Source organism: Mirounga angustirostris, unplaced genomic scaffold (genome assembly GCF_029215605.1).
Source record: "Mirounga angustirostris isolate CCGP_5_RB_7025 unplaced genomic scaffold, mMirAng1.0.hap1 SCAF_17, whole genome shotgun sequence".
In the NCBI taxonomy this organism is placed as follows: Eukaryota; Metazoa; Chordata; class Mammalia; order Carnivora; family Phocidae; genus Mirounga; species Mirounga angustirostris.
Window position 1 is genome coordinate 12,906,384 of NW_026991725.1, and position 18,791 is coordinate 12,925,174.

Genomic DNA, 18,791 nt, shown 5'->3' on the forward strand with positions numbered 1-18,791 from the left:
GGAATCAGTAAACAAGTTAGGTACGCCCACACATACCCTTATAATACAGCCACCAAAATAAGTAAAGGTAAAGGGGAAGTGGGTTTAATGGAAAGGGTAGTCTACCAAAATAGTAGTTTCAATTTTTTTTTTTAAATTGAGTGTAAAAAATCTAGGTGTGCAATCGAATTAAGGATGACCTAATTTTTGTTTATTTTCCCTTGTAATTAAGAAATTAAATACAATTATATTTTCTCATTTTATTATTTCTGAAATTGGGCTACATTCAATCAATCAAGCATTTAATGTACTGCCCTCCTCTGACCCCCAATAGTAAGTTATTTTAAAGAAATGATGGATCTTACAACTGAAGGCATCCTAGAATCGAAGCTATATGCAAAGCAGAACATCTTACGAAATTTAGATATGGCTGGGAAAATAAAAGTTCCCAAGAGGAAAACAAAACGATCCTTAGGATAGAAAGGTCAAATGGCCTAGAAGAGGAGACTGTACAGTAAGAAGAATCCACTCGTATTTCTTTTCCACACATTTATCTTAAGAATTTGTCTTGGGGGTGCCTGGGTGGCTCAGATGGTTAAGCGTCTGCCTTCGGCTCAGGTAATGATCCCAGGGTCCTGGGATCGAGTCCCGCATCGGGCCCCCTGCTCGGCGGGGAGCCTGCTTCTCCCTCTGGCTCTCTCTCTCTCTGTCTCTTATGAATAAATAAATAAAATCTTAAAAAAAAAAAAAAAAAAAGAATTTGTCTTGGGGCACCTGGGTGGCTCAGTCGGTTAAGGGGCTGCCTTTGGCTCAGGTCATGATCCCAAGGTCCTGGGATGGAGCCGGCATCAGGCTCCTTGCTCAGCGGGAGTCTGCTTCTCCCTTTCCCTCTGCCTGCCCCTTCCCCTGCTTGTGCTTGCTCTATCTCTCTGTGTTAAATAAATAAAATCTTAAAAAAGAAGTATTTGTCTTAAAGAACCAGTTCTTTAAAATGTAACCATTAATAAACTAAAAACCTGTTGTATCTATCTATAAGCCCTCTTGAATTATTTCTGGACAAGTCAAGCACACAAAAAAGTTACAGTAAAAGTAGCTAACAAAAGTGGGAAAATAAAAAGTCAGAAAGAGGTGCAGAGCTGAGAATTTCTTCATTTTATATATAAGGGAGCCAAAAGATTGTCTAAAGTTGACAGAAAAATCAAGAAACTGAAATTTAAGCTTATCACTCAAGTTAAAAAGATAACCAGAAAAACTGACAATACTATCACTAATAAAGCAAATCTTATCTTTCATGGTAGAGTATCAGTAGATACTGTCTACAGTTGATTAATCAAGGTCTAGAGGTATAAAGCATCTCTGTAATTATGGCAGTAACCACTAGAAGTAGGAAGCAAAAAAAGTTAAAAAGATGGAAAACTAAACCTGGTTACTTCTAGGGAACGGGACTAAAGCAATTAAGCAGGGATCTTTAGAGGTTTTCGAAATTTGTAATACTCTACACTGCTTAAACTGTATTACTTTTAAATTTAAAAATTATGAATTCTTGGGGCGCCTGGGTGGCTCAGTCGTTAGGCATCTGCCTTTGGCTCAGGTCATGATCCCAGGGTCCTGGGACCAAGCCCCGCATCGGGCTCCCCTCTCTGCGGGAAGCCTACTTCTCCCTCTCCCACTACCCCTGCTTGTGTTCCCTCTCTGGCTGTGTCTGTCAAATAAATAAAATCTTTAAAAAAAATAAATAAATAAAAATTATGAATCCTTAGGGTGCCTGGGTGGCTCAGTTGGTTAAGCATCTGACTTCGGCTCAGGTCATGATCTCAGGGTTCTGGGATCAAGCCCCGCATGGGGCTCTCCGTTCAGCAGGAAGTTTGCTTCTCCCTCTCAAATAAATAAAAAATCTTTTATAAAAATTATGCAATGATTACTGTATCTTCCCCCACCTCAGCAGCTTTTGTTGTTTTTTTTTTAAATAAACATTTTTGGAATCACTTTAAATTTACAGAAAAGTTGCAAAAGTATCATAGAAAGTTCCCATATACCCTTTACCCAGTTTCCTCTGAAGTTAAACATCTTACATAACAATGCTACATTTGTCAAACAAGTAATTAACACTGATACATTAATTCCAGTCTTTATTTGGATTTCACTAGATTTTCCACTTAACCATTTTTCTGTTTCAGGATCCAATCCAAGATACCACACTGCATTTAGCCAATAGATTTTTTTCCCGCCAGCCTTGCTGAAGCATAAGTGATAAAGCCAAACAGTTTTCAAATAAGAAATAAAACTAATTGGGGCGCCTGGGTGGCTCAGTCGTTAAGCGCCTACCTTCGGCTCAGGTCATGATCCCAGCATTCTGGGATCAAGCCCCGCATCGGGCTCCCCGCTCGGCGGGAAGCCTGCCTCTCCCCCCTCCACTCCCCCTGCTTGTGTTCCTCTCTCACTGTGTCTCTCTCTGTCAAATAAATAAATAAAATCTTTAAAAAAAAAAAAAAGAAATAAAACTAATTATTTGAATTATTTATTAAATATATTGCTTGTTACTCATCTGGAACAGCTATTGGTTGAGTAATTACAAAGCCTACAGACATTTGCTTTGGTATAAGAGTAAAATCTAAAATAATCCCCAAGAGAAGAGATTTAACTAATAACTTTGAGAACGGTCCATCAAAAAGCAGACCATTGCTAATGCCCATTTAAAATAAAGACAATTTTATTATTGCTTTCCAGCAGTGGTAAAGGCACCCATACTGTAGAACTGGGGGAAAAATAAAAGTGCCAAACACAAACCTAATTCCAAATGCTTAAAGCAAAACACACACACACACATTCAAAAGAACTCTATTCAAATCTAAATGCACTATATACTAAGTCACCAAGTGAAAGCAAGTATTACTCCTTTATTCAACAAGTATTTTATGGCTAAGCATATGGCCCTATACTAAATACACATTTAATTTCAGTTATGTTAAGTGCTATTTAAAAACCAGGTACAGGATCTATGAGAATGTCTCAACAAGACCTAGATAATGAAAATAAACTTTAATTTCCTAAGTGGAAAAGAATCAAACTTGGGTAACAATATAAAAGTTATGCTTATGTCTCATGTAACATTACATCAGCCTAACCCCAATACCTATTTCTTCTCCAACCTCATCTCTTATTAGTAAGTCTTCCTTTAATACTTTTCCTTCTCAACTGGCCTCTCTGCCATTCCTTAAACACACCAGGCCTTTGTACCTACTGTTACTCAATCTGGAACACTCCACATATCTACATTCACCTTCATTAGGTTTTTTGTTCAGATACCTTGTAGTTGAAGTTTTCACCAATCATTCTAATTTAAATTGTCCCTTAATTCCTATTCTGGGATAGATTTCACTGGCTAAATAATCACAACCTAAAATTTTAGTTTATTTTTTTCTTATAGTCCCCCCCAAATGTAAGCTCTATTGGAGGAGCAATCTGTCTTCTTTGTTCAAGGCTGTCTCCTCAGCTTTTAGAATAGGTCCTTGACACACAGTAGGTATGCACTAAATACTGTAGGACAAGGTCTGTATCTGAGTAACTTATTTCTAATCAAATATTCCTTTTCTTATCAAGTCTGTACCTATATAGTTGTCCAAAGCTAGAAAAGTGAATCATTCTCAACTTCTTTTTCCTAAGCTCCCTATAGTCAACTAATCCATCACCAATTCCTACTGATTCTAGTTCTTAAATATCCATGACTCGTCAAGTTGTTTTTTTAAGGTCTGAATAACTATTAAAATCTCTAATTTATCTTCTTGCTTTTTACTGCTGCCAGCAATCTTTCTAAAAATTAATTCATATCATGTAACTGGCAGGCTCAAAATCAATAGTTGCCCAATGCCTTAAGGACTAAAAACAAAACAAAACAAAACCAAACCAAAAACCTTAGTATAGCATTTTAGACCTTTTGTTATCTGATCCTTGCTTAACTCTCCAGGCAGAGGTACTTAATCTACCAAGAACTCCTTTGTTACCACAAATTCCTCCCCACTTCTTAATCTTTCTTCAATACTCCTTTATTTTTTTTTTTAAGATTTATTTTAGAGAGAGGGAGAGAGCATGCAAGGGAGTGTGGGGCGGGGCAGAGGGAGAGAGACTTTTCAAGCACTCCCCACTGAGTGAGCAGCCCTTCCCTGGGCTTGATCTCAGGACCCATGAGATCATTACCTGAGCCAAAACCAAGAAGAGTTGGATGCTTAACTGAGTCACCCAGGCACCCCACTTCTAGACTCCTTTAAACAACATCTCTGTGAGCTCCCATAATATTCTATGCTTATCATAATATTTATCATAACACTATTATTTAACTAATAGAACTCCCTGCCAAGTTGTAAATTCCTTGATAAAAAGAATTATAACTTTAATATTGGAAGAAAATTGAGTTATTGGTCCCAATTCTTCACCCCCTTCTTTCTCATTTCTTTAATCATGGTAAAAAACACAACATAAAGTTTACCATCTTAATCATTTTTAAGTGTACTGTTCAGTAACGTAAGAATATTCACATTGTTTTGAAACAGATCACCAGAACTTTTTCATCTTGCAAATCTGAAATTACAGCCATTAAACTACAATTCCTTCTTTCTACTTCTCCTAGCCCCTGGCAACCACCATTCTATTTTCTGTTTCTATGACTTTGACTACTTTAGATCTACTTCATGTAAGTAGAGTCATACAGTTTGTGTCTTTGTGACTGGCTTTTTTCACTTAGCATATGTCCTCAAGGCTGATCCATGGTGTAGCATGTGACAGATTTCTTTCCTTTTAAAAGGTGAATAATAATCCACTATGTACATAACATAGTCTGCTTAACCATTCATCCGTCAATGGACATTTGGGTTGTTTCCACCTCTTGGCTATTGGGAATAGTGCTGCTATGAACATGGGGTATGCAAATTTCTTCAAGATCCTGCTTTTCCGTAGTCATCAAGACAGTATGGTACTGGCACAAAAACAGACACACAGATCAATGGAACAGAATAGAAAACCCAGAAATGGACCTACAACTACACAGCCAACTAATTTTCAACAAAGCAGGAAAAAATATCCAATGGAAAATAGACAATCTCTTCAACAAATGGACAGCCACATGCAAAAGAATGAAACTGGACCACTTTCCTACACCATACACAAAAATAAATTCAAAATGGATGAAAGACCTATATGTAAGACAAGAATCCATCAAAATCCTAGAGAACACAGGCAGCAACCTCTCTGACATCGGCTGTAGCAACTTCTTACTAGACACATCTCTGAGGCAAGGGAAAGAAAAGCAAAAATGAACTATTGGGACTTCAACAAAAGGCTTTTTTTCTTTTTTAAAGATTTATTTATTTGAGAGAGAGGAGAGAGACAGAGAGTGCATGAGCAGGCGGCAGAGGCAAAGGGAGAGAGAGAATCCTTAAGCAGACTCCCTTCTGAGTGCAGAGCCCAACGCAGGGCTTGATTCCAGGACCCTGAGATCATGACCTGAGCTGATATCAAGAGTCGGTCGCTTAACCTACTGAGCCACTCAGGCACCCCAAGATAAAAGGCTTTTGCACAATGAAAGAAATGATCAACAAAACTAAAAGGCAACCTTCAGAATCAGAGAAGATATTTGCAAATGACGTATCTGATAAAGGGTTAATACCCACAATCTAGGGGCGCCTGGGTGGCTCAGTTGTTAAGCATCTGCCTTCGGCTCGGGTCATGATCCCAGATCCTGGGATCGAGCCCCGCATCGGGCTCCCTGCTCAGCGGGAAAGCCTGCTTCTCTCTCTCCCATTCCCCCTGCTTGTGTTCCCTCTCTTGCTGTGTCTTTCTCTGTCAAATAAATAAATAAAATCTTTAAAAAAAAAATCCAAAATCTATAAATAATTAATCAAACTGAACACCCCAAAAACAAATAATCCAGTTAAGAAATGGGCAGAAGACGTGAACAGACTTTTCCCAAGAAGACATCTAGATGGCTGACACATGAAAAGATGCTCAACATCACTCAACATCAGGGAAATAGGAAACAAAACTACAATGAGATGACACCTCACACCAGTCAGAATGGCTAAAATTAACAACAGAGGAAACAACAGGTCTTGGTGGGGATACAGAGAAAGGGGAACCTTCTTGCACTGTCGGTGGGAAAGCAAACCAGTGCAGCCCCTCTGGAAAACAGTATGGAGGTTCCTCAAAAAGTTAAAAATAGAACTATCCTATGACCCAGCAATTACACTCCTAGGTTTTTAGCCAAAGTATACAAGAAAACAAAAACTGATTCGAAGGGATACACGCACCCTGATGTTTACAGCAGCATTTTCAACAATAGCCAATTATGGAAAAGAGCCCAAAATCCATCAACTGTGAATGGATAAAGAAGTTGTAGTATACATATACAATGGAATATATTACTCAGCCATAAAACAGAATGAAATCTTGCCCTTTGCAACAACATGGATGGAGCTAGAGTATATTATGCTAAGTGAATAAGTTAGAGAAAGACAAATACCGTATGATTTCGCTCACATGGGGAGTTTAAGAAATAAAACAGATAAACATGGGGGGAGGGAGAGAGGCAAACCATAAAACAGACTCTTAACTATAGAGAACAAACTGAAGGTTGCTGGAGGGGAGGTGGGCAGGGGGATGGGCTAAGTGGGTGATGGGTACTGAGGGCACTTGTGATGAGCACTGAGTGTTACATGTGATGAATCACTAAATTATACTTCTGAAACTAATATTAGACTATATGTTAACTAATTAGAATTTAAATAAAAACTCAAAAAAAGATCCTTTCAATTCTCTTAGAAGCAGAACTGTTGGATCATACAGTAGTCCTATTCTTAACTTTCTGAGGAACCTACATAAATGTTTTCCATAGTGGCTGTACCATTTTACAATCCCATCAACAGTCAACAAGGGTTCCAATTTCTCTGTCCTCACTAATACTTGTTAGTTTTCATTTTTTTTGATAGAAGCCGTCCTAACAAATGTGAGGTAGTATCTCATTGTGGTTTTGACTTGGATTTCTCTGATTAGTGATGTTGACTATCTTTTTACATGCTATTGGCCATCCCTGTATCTTTGAAGAAATCTTTTCAAGTCTTTTGCCCAATTTTAAGTTGGGTTACTTGACTTTCTGTTGTTGAGTTGTAGTTCTTTACACAAGCTAGATATTAACTCCTTATCAGATATATAATTTGCAAACATTTTCTCCCATGCCATAAATTACCTTTTTACTGATGTAAAAAGTATTTAAGTTTGATATAGTTCTATTTATTTTTGCTTTTGTTGCCTATGCTTTCGGTATCATAACCAAGAAATCACTGCCAAATTTAATGTCTAAAGCTTTCCCCCTATGTTTTCTTCTAGGAGATTTACAGTTTTAGGTCTTACATCTAGGCTTTTAACCCATTTGGGGTTTTTGTATAAAGTAAGGTAAAAGCCAACTTCATTCTTTTACATGTGGATACTAAGTTTTCCCAACACCACTGGTTAAGAGACCAGCTCTTCCCCACTGAGTAGTCCTGGCACCCTTGTCAAAGATCATTTCAATACATACACACATACTAGTTTATTTCTGGACTTTCTACTCCGTTGGTTTACGTGTCTGTATGCTAGTACCATACTGTTTGATTACTGTAGCTTTGTAATTATGTTTTGCTCACCCTCTCTTCATTTAGGCTCTTTAGTGTAAGAAGGGGAAATATACTTCCCCAACCTTGACTCAGGTTTGCTTTGTGACTTGCTTTGACCAAGCAAGCTTCAAACATGCTTATGCAATCTGGACTGCCCTCCAATGCTTCTTTCATTGCCATGAGAATCATATGAAATACACCTTTACCCAAACTACAGTTTACAGTGTGTACTAGATTGGCTAACCCCCAGCTGACCAGCAGATACATTAATGAGAATATGTAACTGCTGTGTTAAGCCTCCACATTTTGGCGGTGCTTTGTTACACAACACTGGCCAATACAGAAAATGGCACAAAAAGGGAGATCTACCATGACAAAAATCTAAATATGTGGCATTGGCTTTGGGACCAGATGACTGATAGCAAGGAACATAAGACACTGAAAAGTGATGAGGAAATCATTAAATGGTGACCCATGTTATGTAATGGAGAAATACATCATAGAACTGTTGCCTAAAGGGGCTCCTGGGTGGCTTGGTAGGTTAAGCGTCTGCCTTTGGCTCAGGTCATGATCCCAGGATCCTGGGATCAAACCCTGCATCGGGCTCTCTGCTCAGCTGGGAGTCTGCTTCTCCCTCTCCTTCTGCCCCTCCCCCCTGTTCATGCTCTCTCTCTCTCAAATAAATAAAATCTTAAAAAACAAACAAAAAAAACCTATTGCCTAAAATAATCTAGAAGGCAGAAAATGTGCCTAATGAATTCTCAGAGTTGGAGAAAAAAGATCAAGTCAAAATGTAATTTGATTGTTACTAGTTATACTTGATAAGGTACTAAAAGAAAGAGATGAACTCAGAAAAAAACCTGATGGTTTACAAGCAAAATTTAGAGAGAATACAGACAGCCTGTAGGCTAGAAAATAAAACTATTTCTCAACAAAGTGATGGTATGGCCTATATATAACACAGATTCAAGGAAAAGACCAAATCAAGAGTGTGATTCTAATACCCTTTGTTAAAAATACATGATTCTTGGGGCGCCTGGGTGGCTCAGTTGGTTAAGTGGCTGCTTTCAGCTCAGGTCATGATCCTGGAGTCCCGGGATCGAGCCCCACGTCGAGCTCCCTGCTCAGCAGGGAGTCTGCTTCTCCCTCTGACCCTCCTTCCTCTCATGCTCTCTGTCTCTCATTCTCTCTCTCTCAAATAAATAAATAAAAATCTTTAAAGAAAAAAAGAAAAATACATGATTCTTGATACCAGCTGAAACATTAGGATTTTCAAAAATTACTCCTAAGCTTCCATACATTTTTCTCAAAAAAGGTATCTAAAGTAGACAAGCATATATGGGGTGCCTGGGTGGCTCAGTCATTGAGCACCTGCCTTCAGCTCAGGTCACGATCCCAGGGTCCTGGTATCGAGCCCCTCCCTGGGCTCCTGCTTGGCGGGAAGCCTGCTTCTCCCTCTCCCACCCCCCCTTCTTGTGTTCCCTCTCTTGCTGTGTCTCTCTCTGTCAAATAAAGAAATAAAATCTTTAAAAAAAAAATAAAATAAATAAGCATATATGCAATAATTTTGATACTATATGTGGGAATGCATATATAGTCATATTTGTACTTTTCTTTCTTTGTCCTCTTTTCTGACGCAGTTCTTCTATAATTGTTAAGGTTGAGTAATAGAACATATAAATACATAATTCCTAAATAGTACTTTTGTCTTAGCAAACCACTAATGTTTAGTTTCTGAGAGGGATATGCCCATTTTAAGTATTGACATAAAACAAGCAGAAATCAATTTTCAAAGCATTTCTCTCTCTGAACAACAAAAGAATTTAAAAGCAAGACAAAATGCTTTAAAAAAGTTAAGAAAAATTCATATTCAACTAGTCAGAATGACTATTTCTTACCATTATGAAGTTTTTTTAAACATTTTTCAGGAAACTTTAGAAGACAAATATTTCTTAATAAGGAGGAAAAATTTAAAGAGTTTAAAGGGGAATTACTGACTAAAAATACTTCTGTCAAAAGAAAACATTTATTAAGAAGTGACTCCAGCAAGAATAATCTATTACACAGAGAAACTGTAACTTGATTAGTTTTAGGGATCGAGTAAGTATTCTATAAAAATGATTATGAGTGTTGTGTGCTTATTCAATAACTAAATAGATTTTAAAATCTGAATTGCAAATATTTTCAAGAACATTTGCAAGTATAAGCAACAACCTAAAACAGTCTCGTGTTCTTTATCTTTAAAAGACAAAGAGGCTTCCTCATATTTACTGTTTGTTTTTTTTTTTTAAAGATTTTATTTATTTATTCTTGAGAGAGAGAGAGAGAGAGAGAGAGAGAGGCAGAGGGAGAAGCAGGCTCCCAAGGAGCAGGGAGCCCGATGTGGGACTCGATCCCAGGACCCTGAGATCATGACCTGAGCCGAAGGCAGACGCTTAACCATCTGAGCCACCCAGGCGCCCATATTTACTGTTTTCAATCAGTGAAGTATAGTTCTTAAAAATAGTTTGTTTCATTTCATATGTAAAATATTAAATGAGAATTAAAAAGGATACTCAAAATGGATTTTTGCCATGACATATAAAGCAAATAATATAACTAAAAATTTTCCTAAAAAGATTACTGTAATTTGTACATTACTTATAGTCTATTAAATATACAAAAACCATGGCCCATAAAATGAAGGCCCAATATAGCCTTTCCATATGTCCAATGAGTACTTGACCATCTTAACTTTTAAATCAGAAAAATTCGACTGACATGAAGTGAAAAATTTGTCTCCAAGGGGTTTTGTAAAAACCCAATTATACATACAAAAGTTTAATATGTATACTGATTTAGGAGGGGCCATATCTAATTTATTTTTAGCACTTGGGTTAGGTAGGTACAGAAAGATGATATCCCATTTTGCTGTTAGGGAACTCAAGGCACAAAGAAGTTAAAGGGCTTGTCTTAAATCATAAAACTAGTTAAAAACAATGTTGACTTAAAACCCTAGTCATCCTGGGGCCCCTGGGTGGCTCGGTCAGTTAAGTGTCTGACTCTTGATTTCAGCTCAGATCATGATCTCAGGGTTGTGAGATCCACGTGTCAGGCTCTATGCTAGGCATGGAGCCTGCTTAAGATTCTCTCTCCCTCACCCTCTGCCCCCAAGCCCCCGCTTGTGTGTGTTCTCTCTCAAAAACAAAACAAAACAAACAAAACAAAAAAAACCCTAGTCATCCTAACCAAAACGGGCAAAGGACTTAAACAAGTATTTCTCCAAAGAAGATACACAAACGACCACCAAGTACATGAAAAGATGCTCAACACTAATCAGTAAGGAAATGCAAATCAAAACTATGATGTACCATTTCAACCCATAATACATTTTAGAAAACAAGTGTTGGTAAAGATGTGGAAAAATTGGAACCCTCTTAGTGGGAATATAAAATGGTGCAGATACTATGAAAAACTATAGCAATTCTTTAAAAAAGAAAAAAAAAATCAAACACAGAATTACTATATGATCCAACAATTCCATTTCTAGGTATATTCCCAAAATAACTAAAAGCAGGGATTTAAACAGATATTCACACACCAATATATATAGCAGCATTATTCACAACAGACAAAAAGGGGAAAATCCAATCGTCCACTGACAGATGAATAGATAAACAAGATGTGGTATAAAAATACAATAGAATATTACTCAGCCCTAAAAAGAAATGAAATTATGGGGCGCCTGGGTGGCTCAGTTGGTTAGGTGTCCAACTCTTGATTTCAGCTCAGGTCATGATCTTGGAGTTGTGAGATAGAGCACTGTGTTGGGCTCCATGCCAGGGCTCTATGCTGGGTGTGGAACCTGCTTGGCATTCTCTCTCCCTCTCCCTCTGCCCCTCCCCCACCCCCCCAAAAAGAAAAAAAGAAATGAAATTGTGGTGCGTACTACAACAAGGATGAGAACCTGAGGACATTATGCTAAATGAAATAAGCCAGACACAAAAGGACAAATACTATGCTAATTCCACTTATATAAGGTAACTAAAACAGACAAATTCATGGAGACACAAGGTAGAATGGTGGTTACCAGTGGTTGAAAGGAGGGGAAAATAAGGAGTTCTTTAATGGACAGATTTTCAATTTGGGATGATGAAAAAAGGTTCTGTATATAGTGGTGATATCAGCACAACAAGGTGAATATACTTAATGCCACTGAACTACACACTGAAAAAGTGTATTGATTCCATTAATTTCAATAGTTTCCAAACCTGTTTTTTATTACAATTGGAGGTCTCTTTTTAAAATTCCAAAGCCTAGGCCATACTCCCAATGTAAAACACGGGCATCAGTATTTTTTGAATCTCTCAACATTATTCCATATCCCAACAAGTTTCACTACTGCATTATACTATATTTCTGTAGCTCTCAAAATAACATTTTTAATTTCTTAAATTTATAGTTATTAACTTCAACATTAGGTATTCTGAACGTATCTCCATCAACAAGGTAACACCTTATCTGTGAATCTTGGATATACTTCTGCTCACTTAGTGAACACATTACTTATGCTATAAAGAATACTTAGAAAACAATGATATTCTGGTTTACAGCTTCAAGTGTTCTGCAAGTACTCTTTATATTCCTATTATTTCCCCAATATAAGAAATTTTTAGGTGTTCTGTTTTACTACTTCCTATCACTTTAAGATGACCTAGGTAGAGGAGCACTTGGGTGGCTCAGTTGGATAAGCATCTGCCTTTGGCCTAGGTCATCATCCCAGGCCCCTGGTCAGGGGTTGGACTTCCTGCTCAGGGGGGAGACTGCCTGCTTCTCCCTCCTCCTCTGTCCCTCCTCCTGCACGTGCGTGGGCATGCACACACTCTAATAAAGAAATATACAGGGCGCCTGGGTGGCTCAGTTGGTTAAGCGACTGCCTTCGGCTCAGGTCATGATCCTGGAGTCCCGGGTTCGAGTCCCACATCGGGCTCTCCGCTCAGCGGGGGGTCTGCTTCTCCCTCTGACCCTCCTCTCTCTCATGTACTCTCTCTCTCATTCTCTCTCTCAAATAAATAAAATCTTTAAAAAAAAAAAAAAGAAAGAAATAGAATCTTAAAAAAAAAAAAAAAAAGATGTAGGAAGAAAAGATACAGTTGGTCTATAGGGTCCAAAACCTGTCTCATTTTTCATGCCCTGTAATCCTGCTCCAACACTGGCAAGCTACATGACCTTGGATAAGTGACTTAGCCTCTCTGTGCTTTAGATTTAGCAATTGTAAAACTGGAATAACAAAGCTGTAAGAATTGAGTTAATGTTAAGCCCTAATTCTAAACACAGCCTGGTGAGTTCTGCTTAAGCAAAGGTTTCTCCCCCTTCAGAAACAAAACTTGCCTATTATTATTCATAACTAAAACCAACAGTTCAAAAGGACAGACTTATAGGAGTCTATGGCAAAAATCATGTAAGAAATGATAGTAAGAAAAGCTTACCAGAGAGGAAAAAAGAAAGAAGTCTTAGCACTTAATTTTTCTCATAAATGAGGGGCGCCTGGGTGGCTCAGTCAGTTAAGCGACTGTCCGGCTCAGGTCATGATCCTGGAGTCCCAGGATCAAGTCCCGCATCGGGCTCCCTGCTCAGTGGCGAGTCTGCTTCTCCCTCTGACACTCCCCCCGTCATGTTCTCAGTCTCATTCTTTCTCTCTCAAATAAATAAAATCTTTAAAAAAAATTTTTTTTCTCATAAATGTTTCTGGAAAGTATGAGAATGCAGAAAACTGATTATGCAAATCCTCACGACTCAAGCATCAAGAGAAATTTCATGGGTCATAAGTAATATATTTATCACCACTTAAGATTTTAGAAAATAGGATGCATAATCATCTTGATGAGACATTAACAACAGACCAACATAGGCTGCAGAGAGGCAAAAAAAAAAAAAAAAAAAAAAAGACAGTAACTATGCCCAACTGGACAAATAGTGGGTACCTTGACATAAAGGTGAAGGTTTCCCCTATCTTTGAGATTCTAGATCACACTCAAATTTTAGCACATGGGGTGCCCTGGGTGACTCGGCTGGGTGTCTGACTCTTGGTTTCAGCTCAGGTGGTGGTCTCAGAGTGGTGGGATAGAGCCCCACATTGGGCTTCTCATGCTTGGTACGGAGCCTGCTTAAGATTCTCTCTCTCCCCCCTCCCTCTGCCCTTCCCACTGCTCGCACACTTGCACTCTTTCTAAAATAAATGGATAAATAAAAACTAAAAGAATTTAGCACACAGGGCACCTGGATGGCTCAGTTGGTTAAGCGACTGCCTTCAGCTCAGGTCATGATCCTGGAGTCCCAGGATCGAGTCCCACATTGGGCTCCTTGGTCAGCAGGGAGTCTGCTTCTCCCTCTGACCCTCCCCCCTCTCATGTTCACTCTCTTTCTCTCATTCTCTAATAAATAAATAAAATCGTTAAAAAAAAAATTTAGCATACAATTCCAAGAGGATTCGGAAGACCAGTTAGAAAATATCTTTTTTTTTTTTTTTTTTTAACGATTTTATTTATTTGAGAGAGCGCGCGCAAGAGCACAGGCAGGGCTTTGGGGGTGGAGAGGGAGAGCGGGGAGCCTGACGTGGGGCTCGATCCCAGGACCCTGGGATCATGACCTGAGCCGAAGGCAGAAGCTTCACTGACTGAGCCACCCAGGCACCCTAGTTAGAAAGTATCTTCTACCAATAAACCTTATACCAAGCTCAGCTGGACTTAAAGCCCTAGAACAGCCAATATATACATGTGACTGTTGAGCACGTGAAATGTGGCCAGTCCAAATGGAGATGTACTGTAAGTATAGAATATACATTAAACTTCAAAAACTTCTTTAAAAGTAGTAAAATATCTCAAAAAAGTAAAATCTCATTAATATTCTTTGCATAATTAATTACATGCTAAAATGATGTTCTGGATATACTAAGTTAAATATATTTATCTCACCTGGGTTTTTGTTTTTACCTCTTTTAATATGCCTACTAAAAGGTTTAAAATTACATATGTGACTCACATTGTATTTCTACGGGACACTGCTACCTGAGAAGGCAGGAAGAAAGAAAATGAGTCCTTACAAAACGTAATGATTGCTCTTAGCTTCCCTAGAAGTTCAAGTTTTCAGAGGTATTGAGGGACCCAACCAAAGGACATCCTAAAGCTATATAAAATGGTTAATAATGTATCTCCAGAGGAAATTTAAATCTTGTATTGCTCACATTTAATTAAAATATTAGAGATAAAAGGACTGTGTAAAAGCCACAGGTGCAGAAGATAAATAGAGGTTTATGGGTAAAATTTAAAGTATATTCTTTCATCTATTGCCTTACAAACAAAAACAACCTTGACCAACTTCTTTAGTAAAGCTTCTAAAGTATTATTTTAATTATAAGTGTAAAGGCTCTGGTGTAAATAACACCATCCAAAAGAACTTTCTGCAATGATGGAAATACTCTGTATCTATATTACCCAATACTCTCTATCTGTAATACCCACTAGTCACAGAAGTACTTGAAATGTAGCCAGTGAAACTAAGAAACAATTGTAATTTTACTTTTTTAAGTAACTGAAATTTAAATAGTGGCTACTATCCTGAACAGCACAGTTCTAAAACATCTTTAAAATAAAAAAACAGGGACACCTGGGTGGCTCAGTCTTTAAGCATCTGCCTTCGACTCAGGTCATGATTCCAGCGTCCTGGGATCAAGCCCTGCATCGGGCTCCCTGCTCGGTGAGAAGCCTGTTTCTCCCTCTCCACTCCCCCTTGCTTGTGTTCCCTCTCTTGCTTTTTCTCTGTCAAATAAATAAACAAAATCTTAAAAAAAATAAACAGGGATTAAAATTCCTTATTTTGCCCTAATATTCTAGCTACAATTAACTCTATAAAATACTTAGGGATATACTCCTCTCCTTCCTGTGAACTTTGCCTGCTTCATCCCACAAGACCAAAATCTCTTTCTGTGGGCCAGGCTCTTTGCTAATACTTAACCCTTAATTCCAGAACCCAAAATAAGGGCGTAGAACATACAGAACCTGGGGCGCCTGGGTGTAGCTTAGTCAGGTGAGCATCTGACTCCTGATTTTGGCTCAGGTCATGATCTCAGGGTCGTGGGATCAAGCCCCACATTGGGCTCCACATTCAGTGCAGAATCTGCTTGAGATTCTCTTCCCCTCCTCCTCCTACACACACACACACAAGTGCGCGCACACTCTCCCTTTCTCAAATAAATAAAATCTTTAAAAAAAAAAAAGAACATACAGAACCAGATATCTGATCCAATTTCCTTTATGTTATATTCAGCAAAGATTTATTCTATCCTATTTATATACACACACGTGATTATACACACACATATATACACGATACATAGATATCCTATATTGCCTTTTAAAATTGAAGTTAAATAGTAAAAATCTCAAAGCAGATTTACCAACTGAACAATATATGTTTTTCCATAGAAATTAATTATATGGCTATATCTGTAGGTGAGGGAACAGAGTAAAATTAAAGTATATACTAAATGTTCCCTATTAATTCTCCCCTATACAATCTCAACTGCCACTTAATTAGCACACCTCCTATGTAAATACATAGCGTAAGATATTAGACTAGCAGTCTTAAAAGAAAAAATCCTTATTAATATCTTTCTACTCTGTGTATCTTCCTATAAGCATTTAAAATTCTTACTAAATATACAAACTTAACCGGCCACTCAGCTAAGCTGCTATAATAGATTCAAATGACAAAAAACCAACCAAACACAAACTTAGGTTCTTCTTCAAAATAATTTGATCCTAATGTATACTCAAACATCACACGTTTGTGATGTCTTTTTACTAAGAGACTACTTAAAACCTACAGTAAGTCACTAGTATTTATTATAGCCATTTACCTGTGGTTTCACTAGCAAACACAATGACTGCATCTGATCTAGTTTCCTACACTGTAGGAAAACATCTAAACTGTTAAGACAAAACACTGGTCGTTCTTTTAACAATACCTGAAGATGGTAGATTTAAAAGTAATTCTTTTAAATTTCTTTGTGTTAATTACCCTAATAACATCTTAAATTTCTGTGGTTAATTACCTATACAGTTGAGGGGTTCTTTACAGCTAACCTAGCTCTACCACTAGATTTAATTCCATGTCCTCTCTTTCAGTCCCTGAAGGTTGTTATAGTTAAACAGACAATTAGCTACATTGAAATTCAGATTACTAGAAGATGAGAATCTATATTTAATGGGGATAAAGGGAGGAAGAATAAAGAAAAGGTCAGGAATATTATTTTCTCCTTTGTTCAAATGAAACCAGTTTCACAATACCAATTTCCTTGACAACTGTGTTCTTTTAAGATTTTATTTATTTATTTAGAGAGCATGTATGAGAGCCCACAAGTGGGGGGAGGGGCAGAGGGAGAGAAAGAGAGAAAATCTCAGACTCCCCACTGAGCACATAGGCCCTTATGGGGAGCCCTAAGTGGCCAATCTCAGGACCGTGAGATCATGACATGAGTCGAAATCAAGTTGGGTCACTTAACTGACTGAGCCACCTACGCGCCCCAGACAATTGTAATTCTTTTTAAGAATGTTAATACAAGTTCTTGGGGCATCTGGGTGGCTCAATCAATTAAGCATCCGATCTTGATTTCGACTCAGGTCATGATCTCAGGGTTGTGAGGGGGAGCCTGCTTAAGATTCTCTCACCACCCCCCAATCCCCCTGCCCGCTCTGTCTTTAAAAAAAAAAAAAAAAAAAAAGCTTATGCAAGTTCAACAAAAAGTGACTTGATCAGTAAACAAAAACAGTATGTATGATGCTTAATGGTTTAGCTTCATAATAGGCTAGAAATGCAATTTATAATCCAATTGTTATCTACCTTCCTAATATCATTCCACTGAATTCAATGGAAAAGTAAGTAGTCCCAAACTGTAATTAAAAGCAGTTGAGGGCGCCTGGGTGGCTCAGTCGGTTAAGCGACTGCCTTCGGCTCAGGTCATGATCCTGGAGTCCCGGGATCGAGTCCCGCATCGGGCTCCCTGCTCGGCGGGGAGTCTGCTTCTGCCTCTGACCCTCCCCCCTCTCATGTGCTCTCTCTCTCTCTCAAGTAAATAAATGAAATCTTAAAAAAAAAAAAAAAAAAAGCAGTTGAGAGACTTATCTGCTTGATTTTTCTACTTGTTTTTCTAAAGGGAGGGGAGGTAGCAGGGAAGCTCCTATGAAAAAAGGTTTGAGGGAGAGCATTTATCTGTCCTGGATAAAATCAGTTTTGTACAACTATCCTTCAAGAGTAACTCAAAAGAGCATATACTATTTCTAGTACCACTCCACTAATAAAACACAATTTGAATTTAGTTCCCCTTCTAAATGGGTCAGCCCACAGAAAAACACTACTGCTCAATTACGTTATGTAAATAACAAGCAGAATCTACTCGATTCATGAAAATCTCCAGTATGAAAAGTTGCATCTTCTATTAATAACAGCCCATTAAGAGAGCTTCTTTCATGAAGAGAAATAAAGATACTTCCAGTATCTTACATGGCTCATTGAACACATTCATTTACCTCTACGTCTTTGTGAAACACCTTCCATATAGACAGCAAAAGAGCACAAAGAGAATGGTACAAGTGAATGCAAAATACTGGCACAAAATTTGGGGAGCTAACAAGCAAAGGCAAAAATAGTAACTACCTTAGTAGATAAAGGCTAAGGGGAAGAAACCAAGATGCAAACTGAATCAAACCCACAGAATCCCAGAAAGGCACAGAAGTGAAGACACTGGTAGATCTCTGAAGGTGGATGCATGGTGTAACAAAAAACAAAAAGAATGAAAGTTCAAATGAGTAAGTCAGACTCCTAGACCCACTTCTCTATCCTGTAGACAGGCTCTTTATATTACTGATCCAGATCAGTAGAAAACTTAGAAGTTCACTTTGAATTGGATGAAACAGGAATTCTGCACTTAAGAGATACCAATCTCTGACATAGATAATTAAATGACAAAAGAGATAATCATAACGCTGAAGAAAACAAAAAGATATAGAGGAAATGGAATATAATTCTAATACACTATATGGCTCGGCTACAAATAATATTTATATAATCATAATATATACAACAGATATTGTTTTTACCAACTCTTATAACCTTACTGGCAAGATAAGAAATGAA

At 37.9% G+C, this 18,791-nt stretch overlaps 1 protein-coding gene across 2 annotated transcripts in view; it reads right to left on the reverse strand.

The window, feature by feature from the left end:
• Nucleotides 1-18,791, reverse strand: part of MED13 (mediator complex subunit 13) — a 106,812-nt gene that overhangs the window by 72,932 nt on the left and 15,089 nt on the right. The window lies entirely within an intron of this gene.